Raw genomic sequence first — 24,007 nt, forward strand, 5'->3', positions numbered from 1 at the left:
CCCACTCTTTTGACTTAATCTGTGTTTCCCACAGTGCAATCTGGCTAGAGTCCTTGATTCCTCTCAAATCTTCTTGATCAGTTACACGTCTCCATCTCAAATGGGAATCCACAGGCAATTATTCCAACTTCTCATAGATTCCAACCTCCATGCTTTAGCTCAGATGGACCCACCACAGGACCTACCTCTGTTTATTTCAATCCTAGATATGTTTCAAAATGAATTTAAATGCCATTGCCTCATAAAACCTTCCCTGATGGCATGCTGCTGGGTTTAAGTTTGCCTTCTCTCAACTCCTCACAGTACTTTAATGCTTTTGTATAGTTTATAGTACTTCCTCCTCAGCATCATAAAGTTTATCCCTTCGTTTCACTATTTGGAAACAAGGACTGAATTTTGTTCATATCTGATGAAAATAATACTTATCAAAATGTGTTGTATAGGATAGGTATTCATTAAATATTTTTACAACAAAATATTTATTGTTATTTATCACTACAGATCCAGATTATTAAAATTTTCTCAAATATAAACACTTTTATTTTTCAGTAAAAAGGGTGAAAAGATATTAAATAGGATGGAATTTTATTCAACTAAGTCATGTCCAGGGACCTCAATTACTTTGTCTCCACTGCAAACAGTGGTGAGACTGCTAAATGATTTGACGTGTAAGACACTGTCCCATGAAATCCTTGAGGATAAGAAGTATTTCACTTCCTTCAAATCATTGCTCAAATGACAGTTTCTCATTGAGGTCTACTCTGACCACCTTATTTAAAATCATAGCCCCTCTCAAAGTCAATACTGGTTCCCTTTTTCTACTTTATAAGTTTTTCAGAGCAGTTATCACTTTCTAACATATTACATAATTTACTTCGCTATTTTATTTATTGTTTATTTTCTCTGCTAAATATTAAGCTTAACAAAGACATTTTGTCTGTTTTGTTCACTCCTGTATCAATAGCCCTAGAACAGTGCCTGGCACATAGTAGCTGCTCAACAACAATGCTCAACAAATTGCTCAGCAATTTCATTGTCAATGATACTGTGGTCAGTGGCATTCCTAGTGTATTTGAGACAGTGGGTCAGTTTTTACACTCATTTCCTCTGCATGACAAAATTATTTTCATTGACAGCCAGGAAATAAAACAAAAATAATAAGGACCAAAAAATACCAGACAGTGGCACATTTTTTTCTGTATACAATCATATTTATAAAAATAAATATAGTTCAGAAATTAAAAATGCAACTGCTTATTTAATAGTTATTAAATTTACTTAACCATTTGAACTTTGATTCTTTTATTCTAAGCCTGAAAAAATCTTTTTTGTGTGAATAATTGCCCAGTAAACTAATAAATGAATTTTAATGAAAATGAAAGATTTCCAAAGGCATAACAACTATGTCTATCGCATAGTTGTTTTATTTTATTGACTTATTCCTTAGTTTTGTAAGAATGAACAATTTCAAAGAACCAATTTCAATCTGAATTATTTGAATTCAGTCAAATATTCAGGTATGAGCCAAAATGTGCATTTACCAAATGAAAAGATTGTTCCTCACCTCGCAGCCTATACTTTGATTCTCTGCTATAAAATTTTTAAAATAAATAAAACTTGGTGTCACAGAAATCACTCAAATTCTGTTCCTTTGTCTTCAAAAACCACCATGTCATCATTGTTTATTTCAAATATACTGTTAAACACAAGAATACCTAGTACCACAGAAGCTGGACACAAATGATCTCCAACAATTCTGAACCATTAATCATGTATTTTCAAAACAAATACATGTAGCTGAGTGTAGCTTGTCAAGGAAATTCTCTGAATTAAGGTATATAGAATGTTTATTAGAGGAAAAGTAATAAAAACATACACATTTGAAGCTTACATATCTCAACGCAGTGAGATTTTCCTCTTTAGAGCCCCATTAGATGGGGTCAGAAGGGAGATGGCCATTGATTCAGCCTCTGCAGGGATGTGAGAGTGTACAGCCCTCCGGCCCTAGGACCCGAGCAGCGCCGCCCCTGGGCCAGGCCATCCGGCCCATCCTCAGGGAGGATTTGTGGCAGCTCCCAATTCTCCCTGGGCACAGGCCTCTGGGTTCCACAGGATGGCGCTCTGAGTTTCTCTGCCAGGGCAGGGGCTGCCAGAGTTCTCAAGGTCCAGGACTATATTAGGAAATATATGCACCAGGGGAACAACAAACACGTTTGTTTTCTTCCAGCGCCGTCTGCTCGGCTTATCTTAGACACCTCCCTTTCTTCAGCAGAAATCACAGCCCTGAGAGGAATGTTCCGCTGGGGCTTGAGAAGTTTTTCCTCTATCTGAATGAGGTCTTGCCCTTGGTATTTGTGAAATCATTTGAAAAGAAATCATTTCTCCGAGACTAACAAATAGACTTTAAAAAAAATCAAATGAGAACAGCCATGTAAGGGAGGCATTCCTGGAGGTGCGTGCAGCAGGTTTCTTGCCTGTCGCTCATTTGCTGAAGCACCATCAGCAGATGCCTTCTTCATGATGCTCCCAACCTGTCCTACCTGCTGTTGGCTGTTGTGCTTGGGGTGGTGAGAGCTGGGCCACCAGGAGGAAGTCGGGCACATGTGAGCCTATGTCCTTGTGCTCTCATCATTTACAGCCCTTGGTGCTTAAAACACTGCTTTGCCCCGGCAGGCCAGGAGTGGACCATCAGAAAACCACCCTGTCTCTCCTCCTCACCCACCGCCCAGGCACACCTGCTTGGCAGGGTTAATTCTTCCTCATGCCTTTCCTGAAATATGACACAGCTCATGATCTTTCTGGTCACTTGGTATTGGTGAAATTTCCTTAGTTTTCTGCTAGTCACAGAACTGTAATAGTTCATTAATTAAAATGATCAACCGTGTAGTCAAAACTCTTCCTTTTCATCTCATTGAAAATTAAATCTTTCCCTTCCCCAGCTTGGGTCTGTTTTAGGCAGGGCCTTGCAGGGAAAAGGGAGGTAGGGTGGGTGGTTTCTCTCACAGTCCATTTTGTGTTTGTACCTTTCCTTCCCCAGCTTGAGAACTGAGGCTTTTGATTCCTCCAGAAATGGAGAGTGGACAGGGACATGAAGTAGACGGCAGGAAAGGTCTTCTTTGGTTGGTCTTCTTGGATGTGCTGTTAGTTCTGTCTGGGTTCTTTCTCTTCTGGATGCTTCTGCAAGTTCTTTGGCGAACCACTGCCCATCACTGGTGAGCTCTCCTTGCAGTTCACTCCGGCTGGGCACCAAGGATCACCGTTCAGCCTGAGAGCATCTGCAAGAAGACGTCCAGTCTCTGTGTGCTTGCCTCCTCACCCCCCCACCGCCCAGGCGGCCTCCTGGGGCAGGACTTCAGACAAACCCCGGCTAACACTCATGGAATCTTGCTGACGTTGCTTCACACCTTCCTTCAGAACGGAGGTGGCACTTTTGTCTTAAGGTCTTGGACACAACAGAGACAAGGTCTAATTTTAAAACTATAATAGTAAACCAGTTCACACTTGGCTACTGGATTTTAATGTACAAAGTACTTTTGAAAGCCACGTACACAAGGAGATTAAAAGGTTAGATGAGGCAGCAAGAAGGTAACAACCACAGGAGCATTCATCTCATTCTGTGACATTAGCTGGAACCCTAGGGTGGAAGGCTTTTGAGTTGAGAGGGTCCTCGGGGGTCCTGAGACCTCTTCCTTTTTTCTAATTAAAATGCATTAGAGGCTAATAAAACCCCGACCTCCTTAGCCAGGCCACTCATTCAAATACACCTGCAGCGCTGCTGCATGAGCGACGTACACTGCAACACTTGCATTTGTAGGTTCCATAGGGGTAATATACCAGCAAGCAGACAAAGACATTTTTAAAAATATAGGTAATGGGGCTACACTTGAAAGAATCTATGTGGGACAATTACGAAGAGAATAACAGACAATTGGCCAATTAATCAATCAGTTCAAATAAAATCGTTCAGAATGCTAAGAATAGCCATGAACAATAAAGTAACTAGCAGGAAAATTATGAATATCCCTACGTGTAAAAGAAGTACTCAGTAGTAGAAAATGAAATCTGCATGAGAATTAGGACATAAACACAACTGAAGCCTTTTCCCTAAAAACCTCATTTCTTTTAGTGTGAGGGATTAGTTGTTAACATCAACCCATGGCTGAGAGACAGCTGAATACTATCTATAAGTGTGGTGTATACGTAGCTTTTTCCTACAGAGACTGCTTCCATGATTCTTGGGACACATTCCACAATAAGGCTCTGGATCTTCTTGAATCATCCTTTGGTGATCTTTGTAAAGTCTAAGCTGATAAATGCCTTCCAGCAGTGCTATGGAGAGGAGTTTGGACCATATTCACAAGTATCTACCTTATACCAACCAAATAAAGGATACCTTTAATAAAAAGGCATCTTGTTTCCTTATGCCACACCTTTCACACTTTCACAAAATTATGTCATTTCACCCTTAAAATAACTTTATGGGGTAAATATTCATATTCCAGATAAAAGGACAAAACTTATAAAGATTAAATTATTTGCTCAAGGTCACACTGTTAAACAGTAAAGAGAAGCAGTCTCACCCTTCATTAACAATGCTTGTCTATAATGTTACAGAAGACCCCAAAGTAGAAACTTTCTCATCAATTGCCTATCAATTTTCAGAAATTTGTAAATCAGCAGCGATCCCTGTATCTCAAATGAAACTATGTGAGGTCGGACAGTTTTAAGTGTCAGATTCCTAACTCAATCCAAGGCTTTCTCTACAATACGACATTCCATCTGTGTATGTTTCCCTCTCTAAAAACGTGTACCTTTCTTTATTCAATTTCTATACTAAGAAATTCCTACATGTGGCTGTCACGTATTCCTAATCTCTTCCCTCTTACTTCCTCATTTAAACAGCCAGCAGCTTGAACCACAAGACAGAATGAATTAAAAATCCCATGTAAGTACTTTTTGTTTATATCAATTTCAGTGCTGGCCCCCAAAATACAAACCAGCATCAACAGTTTGAAATTATTGTGTTAACATTTTCTGTTTCTAAGCTAAGCTAAACATTGGAGCAAATTGTATTGCAACACATATTTGTTTTAACTCCAATACAACTGATATTCTCATCCAAGACATGTTAACAAACTTTCCCGTAGTTACCCATATAGTGATGAGATGGAAGTTAGTGGAATATTTTGGTTTAAAAATTTGAGTAGAAATAAAAATTTTACAGATTTTTACAACTCAAAATTTGTGTTGTTTTCCTATTAAACTACTTTGCTCTGTGTCAGATATTAAAAATCCTTATACTTCATCCAGTAAACATTCCATTTTAACCTAAAATTTGTAGCAATAGTCCCTCAGAGGAAATATGTTAAAAGAGGATTGTTAAGAAATTGATTTTTTCTCATCTTACCAGTAAATTTTATGGGAAAACAAAGAATAATCCCCTGCCTGTACTCTACTCTTGTGCAGATGAACAAGAAAAATCTGATCATTTAAATTTTATTTCATATTTCATGATGGGGGTAACCAAAGTTCTCCCGAGAACTATTATCAGCACTGACTCATTCTCTCAGAAATCATTTGACTTTCTCTTGATATAAAATCATACCTTGGAAGGACAATTAGCTTAAAAATTAGACAAATTATCTTTTGATCAAATCTACTTCTAGTTGGTTCTCACAGGCATATGATTATAAATGCAAAATCTAATGCTAAAAATGCTTATCAATGTATCATATATAATAGTAAAAATTGAAAACAAAATAAAATTTTAATAGATGAGACTAATTAATTAAGTTTTGATAGACCCATATGATGAAATGTTAGGTACCATTAAAATAATATGCCTATAAATATTTTTATGACCTGGGAAATTGCTCATGAAATAGGATTAATTTTCTAAAACATGTTATAAAAAATGCTGCCCATTACTAGCTCCAAGATCCACAATTTTCACCTTTTAACATTTGCAAAATCAGAATGCATCTTAAAATTCATGGTATCTTATAATCATTGTAGGCTGGGTAGCAGTGGTGGCAGTTGTTCTTACTGGCACATGTATGAACACAGCTGTTACTCCTGTTGAAATGTCTGGACAACTGCCACTCTTCATTGTTTTACTCATGAAATCATTTAAGGACAACTTGCGAAAGAAATACAAAGCCTGGTTGGTGCCTGAAATTCTTATATAATCTCCTTCTTACAGCAAAAAGGTGCTAGCAACAAAATTCACTTAAGATGAAAGACTGAATGCTTTCCCCACTGAAATCGGAAGGAAGCAAGTGAGGGATGCTTACTCTCCCCATTTGTATTGAAAATAGTACTGGAAGTCTTAGCCAATGTAATAAGCCAAGAAAAAAGAAATACAATTTTCTATAAAGAATATCCTAAAGAATATATATATATATATATAACTGCTGGAACTAATAGGTTGGTATGTCAAGTCACAGATTGAAGGCCAACACACAAAAATCAATCTTGTTTCTATATACTAACAATGGATAATTGGAATTCCACATCAAAAATACAATACCATTTACAATAGCTCCCCCTCAAAAGTAGTAGGTATAACTTTAATAGGAATTTTAATTTTAACATGTATATGATCTACATACTGAGAACTGCAAAATACTGATGAAAGAAATCAAAGATGTAAGTAATTGGAAGACATATATGCTTATAGATTGGAAGACCCAGTAGAGTTAAGATGAGAGTTCTCCTCAAATTTAGCAATAGCTTACAACTATTTCAAACAAAATGAGAAAGGGTTTTTTTTTTTGTACAGACAAGGCACAAGAATCAGAATAGCCAAAACAATTTTAAAAAGAAGAAAAAAGTTGGAGTATTCATGTTAGTCAATTGCAAGACTTACTCTAATGCTGTAATAATGTAAACTGGTGAAAGCATAGACTTATAAATCAATGGACTTGAACAATGGATCTAGAAATAGACCCACACCAATATGTTTAGTTAATTTTTGTCCAAGGTAAAACAAACAAACAAACAAAAAACAATTAAATGGAGAAATATTATCTTTCCAACAAATGGTACTGGAACAATTAACATCCATATGTGAAAAAAAACCCTCAACATAACTTTAAAAATAAACTCCAAATGAACTTTGGATAAATATAAAATAAACAGCTGTGAAACTTTTTGATGAAAATATAAGCAAAAATCTTAGACATCTGGGGTTGAGTGAAGATCTTTTAGACATGCTAAAAAAGGTCAATGAAAGAAACAATTGATCAAATTGGACTTCATGAAAATTAAAACTTTTGTTCTGGAAAAGACTGTTAAGTGAATAAAACGTGAAGCCATAGACTGGGAGAAAATGCTTGGAATTCATATATCCAACCAATGACTTATATCCAGATTACACAAAGAACTCTCAAAACTCAACACTAACAAACAACCCAAATAAAAAATGAGCAAAAGACTTCACAAAATAAATTATATCAATGGGAAATACACACGTGAAAACGTACTTGTCATCATCAGCTATTAGTGAAATGCATATTAAAACTGAGGTGAGATACACCTGTGGGAGTGTCTGAAATAATATTTTAAAAAATGACAATACCAAGTGCTGACAAGTATGGAAACAACTAGAATTTTATATCTTGCTAGAGGGAATACAAAATTGTTCAAGTACTCTGGACAACAGTTTGGCAGTTCCTTCTGAACGTGCACTTATGCGAACTAGCACTCTTAACCCAGGGCATTTACACTGGACAACTGACAATGTATGTTCACACAAAAACCTGCATATAAATGTCTACAGCAGTTCTCTTCATAATCCCAGAAAGCTGGAAACAGCCTTTATGGTGAATGGATAGCGAACTCTAGTATATCCATACAATGGAATATTGCTCATCAAAAAACAAATAAATAAACAGGAAGAAACTACAGATGCACACAACACGTTAGAAGAATTTCAAAGGCAGTTTGGTGAGTGAAAGACAGTCTCAAAGATGACATGTATGATTTCATATACGTGACATTCTAGAAAAGGCAAAACTATAGCAACTGAGAACAAATCAGTAGTAGCTAGAGATTAGGAGTGAGTCAGGGTATGACTGAAAAGGAGCATCACAAGAGAGTTTGGGGGGTGGTGGAGGTGTCCTGTATCTTGATTGGGGTGATGGTTAACACAAATCTATACATGTGGTAAAACTACAGAACTGTATACTCCAAAAATGTCAATCTTTACGTTAATTTAAACAACCTTACATTATATCCCTATAGAAGTCTTCTTCTATAGGCACAAATAGAAAGATAAGTAAATTTTCAAAAAAGCACTGTGTCATAGATGTTCTTGATGCTACCCAAAACAGTGGTGCTTCATAATCAAAACAACTTAAACTTAATGGTTTAAATGCATTGCCTCAAAGCGCCCATATAGATGGAAAATATCATCCAAAGTGTTAACAGTGGTTGTTTTAGGTTGTGGAATACAATATTTTCACATACTTTTTTCATGTTTTTTTATGACAAGCAAGAATTCTTCTTACAATTAGAAAAAATGAACAAAATAAATACTTAAAAATTTAAGAACAACAGAGGCTTATGCAAGTGGGTCTGCTTGCCCTGATTCTACAAATGCAAATAAATGGTCACCCGTGGATACATGATGAGGTGGCTCACCTACCTTGGAACGCCCCGAGGGTTAGCTTAGTTCTTATTACTCACACCGATCCTTTCACCAGATAATTCCATAAGATACACACATCACGGACAATCTGCAAAGCAATCATCATTTGAGGATTATTTCTGGCAACTGGAAATGTTATAGTTGGAGAATTATCCACAAAAGTTTTTTTTTTTAAATTGTTATCTTCATTGGGGAAACAGAATACTGACCAAGGATGCTTCTCTTTAAAACTCTCAAATTATGGGATGCGATGAGAAAGCTAATATATCTGAATAGGTAAAAGAACACCAGTGGCAGATTCGCCTTTGTTTTCTGTCTCTGCCCCCTCATATGCATACATTTCCACATGTCGGTTCTCTGACAGCCTCTTCTTTCTGTACTCTGTCAGGAGTGACTCTAGTAACAATAACTGTCAGGAGCTGGAACAGTAAACATTTTGTAAAAGCAAATGGCTTCCAAATGTGGACTTTCTCTCAGTGAGCACGTCCCTCACAGCCTGACTCAGAACGTCGGAGCAGGTAGAAACGCTAAGCCCAGAGCATGGTGACAGAATCAAGGAGCTAAATCCGTCACTGAATCTCAAACCTATCTGCACTCTCTCCTCTTTTTCCATGTCAAGGCGCTTTACCTGGCCTGTTGGTTCAATATACAAGAGTGACACTGCCCGAGTGTTGGGCACAGCATTTGCCTTGTGGACCATTTACAAAGGTGCCTAAGCAGAGCTTGGTCTAAGCTTGGACAGAAGTGAGCTGTTGATTTGCCCCCCTGGCCTTTGGATCTTCTGTCCAGAGAAAAATCTTTTAATTGTACTAAGACTCATTTCCTACATTTTCAGAATGGCCACCAAATCTCTGGGAATTACCACTTGACTGACTAGGTCAGGAGCATCAAAGCTGTGTATTTATCTGCTGGTTTCATGGGTACCAGCAATATTACAAGGTCTCAGCACTGGATTTAAGGATTATATTTTCAAAAAATTTAAGGATGCGACTAATGAAAAAGGCAGAGACAAAAGAATTATGCACGATTCTATTAAAGTGTTTCATCAAGAGCGATGTTTGTGTTAGACCAAAATGGCACATAGGAAAACAGTAACAATTTTTATATCTGGTTAGTGGGGTTATGAGCAATTATTTCATAACACCATTTATACATTCTGTTTCTTTGTCTAGAGCATATATTTCTTAAAAAAAAACCTGAAAAATAACAGTCTAAAATTTAACTATACTCTCTACATTTTGGAATTAGATTGGATTTCAGTATCTTTATGAGGTAGTCTTTCTACTCTAATTCCATGATCTCAGTGAAAGATATTTTATAATAAAAATATATGCTCTTAAACATTAAAACAGGGATGTTGAGGAGGGAGCATCTCAATAGAAGAGAAAACATTTTGTTGTATTAAACATTTCAGTCACCCAGGGAGTGCCTGCTTTGGCACATCCTGGCTCTGCCTCCCGTTTGCCCATGTCAGAGTCCCCTGTGTTCTGGACTGCCCTCGAATCAGCACGCACTCCCCTCTGGTCCGAGGTAATCTCCCCATCACTGCCTGCTGACCAAAATCGGTCTCTGGAAACATGGCACCAGCTCATGTTACAGAACTTGAGGGATTGTTTTAAAAAGTAAATGATTTCTAGCCTAACTGTCATCTAGAATTTCTAGCCTAACAGCTCCCAGCCATCAGAGAGGCTGACGGAAGTTTGAGAAACACAGGGACATCCGAAGGTGACTGGAATAAGCAAAGGAAAACAGTGCTCACTCCCCAGCCAGGGGGCTCCCTGCGCCAGCTTCACCCAGGCCGACAGCTGCCATTGCCCCTTGTCTCTTAGGAGCCTTGGGCCAGGACATCCAAGTAACTCATGCCGATGCCGGGCCTTTGGCTGAGTTGGTCAAACACAGACCATCTTCAAAGGACCCCCATCCCATCTGTCCCTTTGAAGAACTTGCTTTGCTCAGGAGAAAATGTCACAATCCGTGCTGTTTAATTTTTACAGGAAGCCACGGCACTGATAAATGAGAGCTCATCCATACATGTTTCGCTCTGTTACCTAAGAAACTATCTTCAAAACAGAAGTCCTCATAAATACTCTGGAGATGCATCAGACGCTCTCCGGCGCTGTGCGACACTGTGTATATTGTTTGGCAGGAGTTCATTGGGGGAAGATAAACTAGCATATTTTGCCAGGATTCTATTACTCTTGACCCTGACCTTGGCTGGAGGCTGCTTCCAGTTACACTCCATCTTAAAGAAAGACAGCGCCTCCTCTTTCCCTGAGGTTCCTCTTTCCCTTCTCTTTTCAGCTGCCCCCGGAGCACAACTCTGCGGGTGCTGCCTCATTGTGGAGGGAACATGTGCAGCTGCTCCCCTCCTTGGATTTCTCATTTGAACCCAGCGTTCAAGTGCACCAAGAAGTCCTCTTCTTTAAGCAATGGAGATTCGCTCTTAGAAAGAACTTGATCTGGGAGTTCGCGATACCATCTGAAAGGGTGCTGGTTACTCAGGCACTGCGCTGCACAGCAGATCTTCAGAACTTACTCATTAGCATAACTGGAGCTGTGTATCCAGTGAACAACTGCACCTCTGCCCGCCTCCCAGGCCTGGCAACCACTTCTGTCTTCTCTGCTTCTATGAGTCTGACTAGTTTAGATGCCTCATCTAAGTGGAATCGCGCAGCGTTTGTCCTTCTGACTGGCTTGTTTCACCTGGCATTATGTCCTCTGGGTTCCATCATGCTGTCACAAATGGCAGCAGTTCCATCTTTGTAAGGCTGCTTAATATTCTGTTTTTATATATATAATATGTATATATTATATATATAAAATATATATATATATATACATATACATCTATTCTTCCTCCATTCATCTCTCAACGGACACCTGGATTGTTTCCATATCCTGGCTATTGTCAATAATGCTGTCATGAGCACAGGAGAGCAGGTTTTTCTCTTAGACCTTGATTTCAATTATTTTTGATACGTCTGCTTCCTTGATTGTGGTGATGGTATCATGAGTGTATCTATAAAAACTCATCAAACTTTATACATTAAATGTGTATAGATTTGTGTATATTAATTATACTTCAATAAGACTCTTTTAAAGTACTTAATCTTGCACAGTAGTGCTCACTACAATATTTTTCCTTCTGACAGTGATGGCTCAACTCATCAGTATCCTATCCAACACGACGCTGATAGGAGTCCACATCCAATGTGTGGTCTCCGGGATAATGTGCCTGGCCCGCATCCACGGTTCCCACCAGCTTCGACTGGGCTCATACCAAATATTCTCGAAAAATACAAAAAACTTTCCAATGGAGATGGTGCCATGAAGCTTAGACAGCTCAAACAGCTGTTGCCCCTAACCCTGGGGCATAGCCAAAGGCTTCATGAGTAGATTTATACTGTGTAGTAATTATAACTGAACTTGAATGCAGTGTAAGTACTCAGTTTCGAGCTGTTCAGGTTTCACAGCACCCTTAAACATGAGAATAATGGCTGGTATTTGTTGAACACTTGCAATATGTTCTTCATATGTATTATTTCACATTATCCTTAAGTAATCCATGGGGTAGGTGTTATTATCTCAGTTTTGCTTATAGAAGACAAAAGCCTAGTGAGGATAAGTAATTTTCCTATGGACAATGGGATGGTACCTGGCAGAGACAAGGTCTGAGCCCCGCCTATTTCAGTCCAAAGGCCAGCTCCCTGACTCTCTGCTGTTCAGCCTCCAGCACAACACAGAGATCTGAAGCAGACTGAAAAAGGGAAAATCATTATGAATAAAATATCCTCATACAACTGACTAATATGTGAGACACACTTAATTCTTACAGAAAAATAAGGATCCTCCAAGTTGCTAGAAATTATTTAAAATGACCAATTCTGACATATAGGGATCCTATTGTCTCACTTTATAAAGATATAAAAATCCAACCTAATTCTAAAATGTAGAGATAACAGTTACATTTTAAGCTCTAAACTTTTCAGGTTTTCCTTCTTAAGACATATATGTTCTAGACAATTACTGAGAACATACAGAGTGTATAAAAAATAAAAATCCCTCATAATTCCACTGCACATCAATAAAATTTGCTATTGTTTTCCTGTGTGTTGTTTCCATCTAATACAGACATTCCAAGTGGTAGAATGCTTCAATAAAAATGTACAAAGCTCTTTTGTTACTGCCTTCTTTTCTTAGTCACATTCTTAACATTTTTGAAACCATGATTCTTAAATCTGGGAGTATATTACATTTCATGATATTTCGTAATTTGTTTAAATATTGTTTTCTTCTTGAGCATTTAGATTTTTGCTAGTTTTTCAGGTAATAATCAAACATGTATGTAAACATATCCATATATTTTTGATTATTTGTCAGGACACATTTTTTTTTCCCAGTGGAATTTCTAGGGCAATAATCTCAACAAGTTTAAGGACTTTCATGAACATTGCCAATTTGCCCCAGACAAACTGTTTTCAACTTATTTAGGTGGTTTGCAAGAGTCTTTATTTGCTCACAGGTTCACCCCACCAGGTGTTTTTAATATCTACTAACATGACAGGCAAAGAATGGTATCTTTTCAATCTTTATAAATTTTGTGTGGGATTGAATTTGTTTTCATAAGTACTTTGGATATTTTAAAATTTGTTCTTCTTTTCCATTTTTATCCCCATTGTGATCCAAGAAACTTTTAACATTTCTTTCTAAGGATATATAAAATATTAAGGTATTAAGCTTAATATCTTCCAAATACTTTCCCAAGTTTTCTGCTTGTAAATTTTGTCTATAAGATGTGTTGATGAACATATTTTTTGTGATAAAGTAGTTCAATTTCATTATTATTCTTTATCTTGTTATTTGTTGAGTTTTTGGTTGTCATTTTATTTTATTTACTTTTTTGCATGTAAGGTCTCATGTACCTTAAAATGAGGTACCTATATAATTTCTTTTTGTGGTTCCTTTAGAGTTTCTCTTTCTACATTTAATTTTATATTAATTTAGAATTAATTGAGGCATATAAAAGGAATCAGGATTTTAACCACATGTATATTTTTTCAAATTAGTTGTCATGTTTATTATTCCTGGTGAATAAATATTAATTTAAAAAGAATGGGCATCCATTAAACCTAATAATCTCATCTAGGGACAGAACATGTCTCTACAATTTTTCATTTTAAATTTTCTTGTTAAAGTTTTATTATGTTCTTATATGTGCTTTGAAACATTTTTGTTGGGCTGGATATTTTATGAATATTTTTCTTATCAACAGGAATAGACTATTTCTCAGATCAAGTTCAAACTAAGTTGTATACCGACATGGGAAACTACTGATTTTGGTTTTTTATGCTATTCCAATAATCTAATTTTAAATTATTGTTAATTTTAAGAAAGTTTTAGTTGAGTAACTTCTGAGTTTTTGTTCATATCTGTTCACATTTGTTCATATTTTTGTTCATATCAATCTGGCAGCTGCAAGCCCAGATTATTGCTGTTAAGTGTGTGTGTGTGTGTGTGTGTACTCTCAAGAGTAACTTTTGGTATTTGCTCTCTGTATTGTTACCGAGTTTACAATGATTATTTAGGAAATATGCATGTCTGCTTCCAACACTTAACTCATTACATCAATACTATATTATCTCTAATCTTGAATTATTAAATTTTAATGATCTTTTGGTCACTTTTTTAAAAGAAGATTACATGAGAAGTATATTTTCTAAACCCTGATGCATCAAAAGAGAGAGAACCTCTTCTGTTTGTGCTCATGGATGACATGAACAAAAGCCTACTTTTTTCTTATATAATCCCTGATCTGTATGTATCAGAGTACAAATTCAATACAAAGTAGCACAAAGCTGCGTTAAGTATTTAACAGCAGATATTTCAAGGCTAGTCAGACATACCAAAAGTGTTCAGTTGCACAGAAATGATAAGACAATTGATTTTTTATCTAGTCAATAAATCCAGTAGACTTCCTACATGGTTGCTGCTGTAAAGCATTTTTAAACATTAGGGCGGTAGTGACACTGACTACATCTTAGAATATCTCCTAATCCCCTGTTCTCTGGAGTTGGCTAACCCTAAACTGTGTAAGTCTCTAAGGGTTTCTCAACATAATACTTTAATTATCATGGCATCTCTAGAACAAGGTTTGCCCACAATCAGCAGTAACAGTTTTCTTAGCCAGGATAGAATCCTTTCATATGTCTCTCTAAAAAACTTATTATTGATAGATATTGTTGCATTATTCCAAGTTTTCAGAAGACAGGCAATAAAATATGTGTATGTCTAGGAACAACCTTAGTTGTTAAATAATGTGCTATGTTTTAAAGTGTCTTATAATCCATAGCCCAATCAGAAGCAGAACGAGCCTTAGAAGTTGGAAATACTTTTGCTTATCTTTCAGATACTATAGGATTGCTGCCTTCTAAATGGAAAGAGGCTCTATTAAAATGGTATGCTCTTTGTACAGAGAAAAATCCTTTAGTTTATTAATTTTTTTCCTACTGCCATGTTTATATAAGCCACAAAAATTAAGAACTGTGAAGAGTTCTGCAAAGAAAACACTGTCATTTTTCCTCCCTTCACCCTACACTACCATGGCAGTCTTTTTTTTTTTCTGTCAAATAGGAAGGGTGGAGGGTGAGATAATAAGGTTTATGGAAAGATACACTAAGAGAACAAGAAATCTCATGTCTTTAAGAGAAGAGTCACTAAGTGTTGAGAAAACAACTAGAAAATGTTTAAGTTCAAATTGGTCTTGAAGGAGAGAAATCCATATGACCTCATTTTGAATTTGATTTCAGAATGGGATGTATTAGGAGATAATAAATTTAAGGAATTTAAAGGAAAAAACTTCAACTAGATCACCTTTTGATTTACGACAGTTACAGTTGAGAAATAAAGGGATGGGACTGTGCCTTAATGCCTAGGCATTAAGGTAGGATGAAGAATGTGATCCATACGTATGTACCATTTTGCCTATTCTGAAGCTGGCTGTAGTAGTAGCAATCTCCCAATTCAATAAGTGGCTCTCTGATAATGAAAGAATCTATGAATTGGCCTGGTTCTGCTCTAGCCAGAGTCTCTCTTCAATCCTGCAAAGCATCCTGCAAATCACATGATATTTTGCGATGAATCCTCTTCTACTTAAACTCGGTAGAGTGGGTTTTCTTATCTGTACCTTAATCCATTTGAGACATTGTTAGATAATTAAGTGGATATATATATACACACACACACACACACACACACACACACACACACACAAACTATGAGATAATATGGATGGAATTTAGCAAATATGAATCTTTAGCAATGTATTCCTATGGTTTACTAAAGTATATACAATTGAGGCACTGCTGCCAACTTTTGGAGTAGACTCTTAATTGAAAATTCTGGAATTCTTTTTTAGTTGTGCTTAAACCTTTCAATATATTGAAGTTCTTGTGGTTTATGTAACATGCAGGGGCAAAACAGCTATATAGTAGAAAGAGTGTTCTAAAATAGCCACAAATTGTATCATCTTGTAATGGAGCACTAAGAATTTATATCCAGATGTTTGTTTCTTCCTTATAGAATCAGAAGTAATAATTGTGGCACATTTTTATATCATAGCACTTGTTTTATAATCAATACCATTCTGAGAAAATTACTGGCAACTGGGGATTTAAGAACCGCAAGAGATGCTTGATTCTCTGTGGAAGCTCATTATGAAAAAATATTCTGAATTTAATGAATTTACCACTGGACAAATAACACGTGAAGGAAAGTGTGCAGGAGGCTTCTTGTTTTCTTACTCCTAACAAAGGGTCAGAGGAAAAGGGTCTTTTTCCCCCATGAAAGTTGTCAGGTTTGAGTGCGGTGCTAGGAATTACTGATGTGTCTTGCAATTATAAAGGAAGTCATTTTGGGGGGAAAGCCAAACTGTTCAGCCATCCTCAATTGGGGTTCTTCTTTGGAACCACTGAACAAAGAAAATGATATATGTGGCTATTTTCTTAATTCTCTCAAGGGTGGTTATAATAGTACCATTCTAGGTGTACAGGAGAAAAGGTGATTCATTATACTCAATAAATGACCTAGGGCATTGGGGCTAAATTCTCTTGAGATCCAGTTGAGAAAGGCCATATGATGAGTGAGATAATGAATCCACTGTATTTTTCTGGATTCCTTCTCATGAGAAATAATATACTTCCTCAATATTTAAGGAAATTAGAGGTGGGGTTTTCTGAAACTTACAGCTGAAAGCAATTTCACTTTATTTCTTACTATAAGACATGGTGAATTTCAGGTCACTTCTCTGTTTCCTCATTGACGGATATGGGGTAGTTAAGTTAATGTAAAGTATGCATTAGTTAGCAAAGAAGTTTGGTACCTGTAAGCAAATAATTATTTTTAAAGTTATAAATCATGCCTCTGCTGTGAGCTTCTTTTAGAAGAGTGATAATTTGTGAGCTTCGTAAGATCTTGTGGTTTCAAGATGTTTCATTCATTGTTAGAAAAATAAAAGAGAATTGCACTGAGCACAGTTTGGATGAATAAACCTTTGACACTTAATGACTTAATAACTAGCAATAAAAATTCAGTCTTAACAATTTGCTGACTGTTGACAGCAGATGTGTAAACCTGACCTCAATTCATGTATTTGTTGACAGTCCTTCAGAAGCTTAAAGATATGGTTGACAAGTGTGTATCAAACATGGGGCAATTTATTTAAGGTAGTCATGCCCTTGGAGAAAGGCAGGGACAGTGCTTTTATTTTCAGCAAAGTTTCTCAGTTGCCTTACTGTGATGATGACAAGTGACAAGCTATTCCTTATGGACGGGTCCAGGGCAGACTGAAGGGTTGGGCAGGGTTTGTTACAAAGATTTTTTAAAAGAGGCATTCAACTGTCAAGTAATTACGCACAATGATGATTTCATTTCTACTGAGTAAGATGGAGAATGACTTCATTCCATATTTCTACATTTCATTCCAAAAAATTCCTAAAAATCCAAATCTGGGGCTTTATTTAAGGCAGAGTTTTTGTAGAGGTTTTATTGCTGCTGTCTACCTACCTACTTATCTATCATCTGTCTAAGATCTGTCTATCTCTGTCATCTGTCACCTTCAAAGTGAAGTCAGAAGTACCATTTCAATACATGATATGGATAAAAATGTGACATTGATTGAAGTAGGAGTAGGGTCACAGATCCTCACCCTCTTGCACCTTTTCTAGCCTTCTAATGGCAACTGAGTAGCCTTCAAGGAACACTTATCTAGCCTCTTAGAAGACAAATACAAATCTAAGCATACTCATACAAGTAAACACTCTTCTGATGTAAACCCTCCTTTAATTTCAAATTGTCGGTTGTGCACAGCCCCCAGCTAAAAGAGACGGGTGTATATAGTGACTTCCAAAATATTCTTAGAGAGTTATGATGTCATCGTTGAGAACATGGGGCTACGGGCAACAGTCATAGAGGTGATGATGATGGAAACTGAGGGAAGGCCTTTCATCATAAGGTTTGCATTCAAAGAGACTTCATTTAAACTCTGGTTTCATCACTGCTATTGAGCATATTACCTAACTTCTCTAATGATACATTTTCTCTTCTGGAAAATAGAGAGAGTAACACAAATATTCATTCATCTCTTAAATGAATATTTTTAGGGCACTGAAGAGGCTTCAGGCACCATGCTAAGTGGTAGGCATTGTGCAAGTTGTCTCCCTGCACAAATGTTTTGAAGATGACATGGCATAATATGCAGAGATGCAGGCACTTAATGAGAGCTATTATGTTCACCTTATTAACAAATACAGAACCCGGCCTTAGAATGAATACCCAGAAAGTAGGAACCAGGAGACTTTGTAGAAGCTAAGTTGATGTAATCACTGGAACAGCCCTCAGCGTTACTCAGAACTTTCATCACTTTTGGCCAATATTGTGATAAAAATTCTATCCAGTCAAATCAGGCAAGAAATAAAAGGCATTCAGATTGGAAAAGAAGTAAAACTTCAAAAATTCATAGACATCATGACCATCTGTGTAAAGCTTTTGATAAAATATATCCCCTCCAAAAGCTACTAGAATGAATGAGATTAGTAAAGTTGCAAGACTGAGATCAATGTACAAATATCCATTGCATTTCTATGCACAAGCAATGAATAATCAGAAATTGAAGTAAAAGTATACAATACTATTAAAATACAAAATACTTACATTGGGATATCTATTGGAATGGCTACACTGAAAAAGACTAATCATATCAAGTGTTGGAAAGGATATGGAGGAACTTGAACTCTCCTACAGTGCTGGTGTGAACGTAAAATGGGACGATCACTTTGCAAAAGAGTTTGTCAGGTTCTTAATTAAATATGCAGTTATATAATTCAGCTATTCTACTCTCATGTATTTACCAATTGGAAGTAAAACCATATGTCCATAAAACCACTTGTATGCAAGTGTTCACAGAAACCTTATTTGTAGAAGCCAAATGTAGGAAACGACCCAGATGACCACCAACAGGTAAGTGAATAGACAAGTTGTGGTATATCCATGCAATAAAGTAAATAGAGTACTACTCACAAATAAAAGAAGGAACTACTGATATACTTAACAACATAGACACATCACAAAATAGTTATTCTAAATGCAAAATGACAGATCAAAAAGAGTACATGCGATATAATGTCATGTATATAAAATGTTAGGACATGCAAAATAATCCACAGTGACAGAAAGCCTGTCATGGTTTGCTTGGGGATGGGAGCAGGAGAGATAGATTACAAAGGAGACAACCAAGTTTTTGTGGGTGATGTATATGCCATTATCTTGACTGTGGTGATGTTTCCATGAGTGTATACATATGCCAAAGATATCAAATTACACTACTTATGTCCAGGCTACTTATGTCAATTATATCTCAATGAAGCTGTTAAAATGGTTTATAATGTGATAATTCTTAATAAAGGGGAAGGTCAGGGAGCTATGGGAACACAGACTGTGGCACTGTCCTCTAGGCTCCTTCTTAGGGCATCCATCTAGACTGATAAGGCCAGATATGATCTTGGGCGATTTTTGAAAAACAAAGAGGGAATTCACAGCAAAGAAACCAAATGCCAGGGCAATGACTGAAGATAACTCAGAAGAATCAAGAATAAGCTCGAGATTTGCAGATACTGACTGGTATATACAAAACAGATAAACAAGTTTATACTGTATAGCACAGGGAACTATATTCGATATCTTGTAGCAGCTTACAGTGAAAAAGAATATGAAAACGAATATATGTATATTCATGTATGACTGAAGCATTGTGCTGTACACCAGAAATTGACACAACATTGTACACTGCCCATACTTCAATTTAAAAAGGTAGACAAAAAAAAAAGAATAAGCAAGGGACCATATATTTTTTCATACTTAACAAAAGTTATATAAACAGTAACTTAGAGAAACCATATTATTTTTTTAGTACATTTATTATTATTAGAAAAAATCTCAACTCCTAGTATGTACTGAGCCTTTTTATAAGCTTTGGAAATATAGATAGGAATGAGACATATATCTAGGAATGATCATATACACAAATAATAAGAAAATGTTTGTAAATATTATTCAAGCTGCATTAAAAGTTATAGTCCATTATCAGCAGTGTTGAGGAAACAAGGTGACTACACCACCTGAGTTGTACGGAGGGAGATGACACACCCAGAAAATGGATCCAGCCATGACACTTAGAGATACTGTGCTCAGAAGGATTGATTTACCTTAAATCAAGTTCACAGAAACTGACTTACAGGCTTGACAATGACATGAATGTACCCTGAGAGTTAACATTCCAGAATGGAGAAGAATGCTTATCTATCAGTCAGCTGTGTTCTCCCCTACTGGGAACACGAAAACAGTTTCCAGAATTTTGTTTTGCAAGCATAGGATCAGAACTGGGAGGAGGAGAAAGATGATCGTTCATCCCTACCTTAGAAGTAGACCTGTCAGTGCTAAGCCCCGTCTATCTGAGCACTCCTCCCTCTGGACCATGCAGGAGGAACAGATATGCCCTTTCTTTGGCTCCCCTTTTAAAAATCTCCAAGTGAAGCATCCTTTCTCTGTGGGTTCATCTTGTTATGGGTTGAATTGTGTCATCCCCAAATTCTTATGCTGAAGTCCTCACACAAATATCTTAGAATACGACCTTATTTGGAAACAAGTTTTTGCAGATAATCAAGTTAAGATGAGGTCACTAGGGGAGGCCCTAACCCAAAAGCACACATGCACAGGGAGAATGTCATTGAAAATGAAGGCAGAGACCTTGGTCATGCTTCTACAAGCCAAAGAACACCAAAGATGGGAGCGCACCACCAGAAGCCAGGAGAGTCAAGGTACAGATTTTTCCTTAGAACCCTCAGAAAGAACCAGACCTGCTGAGCACCTTGATCTCAGACTTTTAGCCTCCAGAACCTCCAGACAATAAACTTCCAATGTGTCAGCCACCCAGTTTGTTGTACTTTGTTACTTTGTGACTAGGAAACCAATACACATTTTCTTCCATGATGTCTGTGCAATTTGTATGTCCAATTTTCCTTTCCATCCCCCATACCACATCCTTCAATTAGATCTCTACTCTTTCTGCTTTGGTTTGGAAGATGCTCTGTAACTTAAAGGGACTTCTGCAGAAATCCTGTCTTATCCTTTCAGATTTAATTTTACCAATTTGTCTCTGGGAAGTGGTGGTGTTTTCCATGTAAAAGTTTTATTCTCTCACACTTTTATAATGTATTTTATTAAGTACTATATAGGTAATTATCTTATTTTTTAATTTGGCTACCCAACTATCCTGTGAGACAGAAAAAATCCTATCACGGATACATTATATCCAAATTGTAGATGTCCTCATTTTAATTGGCTACCATGACCACATCCAAGACCAAAGATTTGATTTTCAAATCAAGGAATAAAACACAAACCCTACAAACCGTGGGACACAATAACCCAATGAAATAACCCAGTGTGTTAAATTTGAATGACTTACCCATAAGCACTAATAGTGCTTGGGCGTTGAGAACTAAGTTCTCTCACCCCTTACTCGACTTAATTTTTATGGAAGTTATTGAACGCAATATTCTCATTACTGCCTTCAATACTTAAAATAACTTGGATATCTAGTATTTTATTTACTCACTCATTCACTCATCCATTGAATTTATTAAATGCTTACTCTGTTCTAAGCATGATGCTCGGTGCTGTGTATTCAGTCATGAGCCAAACAGACGTGGTCCTCATTCTCATGTTATACACAGTCCAATGGGAAAATAACATTTTAAAATAAATGCATAATTACACATTCTGATAAGCATTAGAAGGGAAAAAAACCCTGAATGCTATAAGGAAGAATAATATTAAACCAGACTCCTAAGTAGTTTATATTTTTACTAAATGCATTAGTCGGAACTCCTTTAGTTGCAGATGAGAGAAATCTTTCACAAGGCGGGGAAACAGTAATAACAGTGGGGAAGGGGCAGGGTTTTTAGAAAGAACAATGACAGCTGGCTTGGGGAATAACTGAATCCCAGTCCTCTGAATGCGTGTTGCTGATATCCATGCCCTTTATTTCCACTTCTCTTGTCTGCTTTCCTCCGTCTGCCAACTTCTTTTGCTTCTAGTATAAACTTCCATTCTCTGTTCTGGTACTTCTAGGCATCTGTCTTCATAGACTGGAAGCAGTTCAGGAAAAGGGCTTTCCTTGTTTAGAGGTGGTTCCTTGGTAGAAAAAGTTCCTAGGAAATACTCCTCAGTCCAGCATCAGTGTTTTATTTGAAGGGAAGACCACACTAAGAGGAAATGTGGACAGACATCACTTAGCTTAAATCCCTTTCACTTACGCATTTCCTTGCACAAGCTAAGTAGCAACTGTGCAGAAGCAAGAAAGGAGAGGGCTGTCAGGGCACATCCCATCTGTGCAGGAATTGACCAGTCTCACTGCTTTGGTCACTACTCACTCATGGCCAGTGTTTCCTGGTCTCTGATGCCTTATGGTCAGCGTGTGCAAAGCTGACAGCAGCTCTGGAGCAATGCAGGGGTTAATGCCCGTCAGGTCTGGCGGGAGGTGGGCATATATGCTAATTAGGAGCCTAGGGACTCTGGGTGCCTCATTTTCCAACCCTCGTATTCTGATTGCTGACAACTAGATTTTCACTAACTGTTGCATGATTGGCTATCTATGGCTCTTTACCACTCCTTATCAGCGTGTTCATAAATTTTTGTACATTCTAAAATATCTTTATAACATCGGGGTGTAGTCAGTGTTCATCTCTTTTAAAAGAAATAGGCGTTTGCTTACCCGTAACAGGGTTAAAAAAAAAACATTTAAAACTTTACACTTGTGGAAAATGCATTTACAGGCATAAGCCCACGTTGGGCAGGAAAGCTTATCTATGACTTTTAAGCATGGTAAACGGATTTTTATTCACTCCTGTTAAAATATGGGGTGAGAACTGTCACAGCCAAGAGGAGCCTAAGGAGACATGACAATTAAATGAAATGTATCCTCTATGGGATCCTTAGGATATAAAAATGATATTAGGCAAAAACGAAGGAAATCTGAATATACAATGGACACTGGTTAACACTAATGTGTCAAAGTTGTCAATTAATTGTAACCATATCAATGTAAGACGTTAACGGGGAAAACTAGGTGAGAGTATATACAAACTCACTGTACAATCTTTCAAACTTTCTGTAAATCTAAAACTGTTCTAAATTTTTTAAAAGTTTCCTTAAAAACACTAGAATGAGGCATTCTTTACAAAATTTTATTTTACATACCGCGATGAATATTGTGCCCATTCCTGCTGCATCAGCACAGTCAGAGGAAAAAGCAGGAAAAATTGGGGAGAGGTATTCTGGACCCCGCAAGAATAGCAATTGCATTTGGTTAGAGTTATTGGTATTTGAAGCCTGAATTTACCAATAACCTTGATATATTTTGCTATTAATTGTTGATGGTGCATGGCTAAAACGTAATGTCTCAGTGAGAAACTGATGAACAGAATTTGAGATTTTAAAAGAAGCCACTCAATAAATATAAATTTTGTTTATTTTTATCTCTGATCACATTGATTTGCAGAATGCTTAACAGCTCTCCTTTTCCTTATGTAAAAACTCAAAACTGAGTTTTTAAAAGCATCATTCCCCATGGTCCTCTCACTCTCCCATCCTCCCTCCTGATCTTCCTTCTCCCCTTTCTCCCACTCCTCCTTCCACATTTATTGAGTATCCACTCTGTTCCAGACACTACACTGAAGCTCGGTCAAGTAACATACCACCTAGTGGGAGAGATACAGGCAAACGTCACAAAACTGAATTTTCTAT

At 37.0% G+C, this 24,007-nt stretch overlaps 1 long non-coding RNA gene across 2 annotated transcripts in view; it reads right to left on the minus strand.

Moving 5' to 3' along the window:
* Positions 1–24,007, minus strand: part of LOC116283470 (uncharacterized) — a 344,010-nt gene that overhangs the window by 42,040 nt on the left and 277,963 nt on the right. For both annotated transcript variants that reach the window (XR_004193069.2, XR_012059201.1), the window contains one exon: positions 8,648–8,738. This is a non-coding gene — a long non-coding RNA (uncharacterized lncRNA). The remainder of the gene's footprint in view (positions 1–8,647; positions 8,739–24,007) is intronic.

Source organism: Vicugna pacos, chromosome 15, assembly GCF_048564905.1.
Source record: "Vicugna pacos chromosome 15, VicPac4, whole genome shotgun sequence".
In the NCBI taxonomy this organism is placed as follows: Eukaryota; Metazoa; Chordata; class Mammalia; order Artiodactyla; family Camelidae; genus Vicugna; species Vicugna pacos.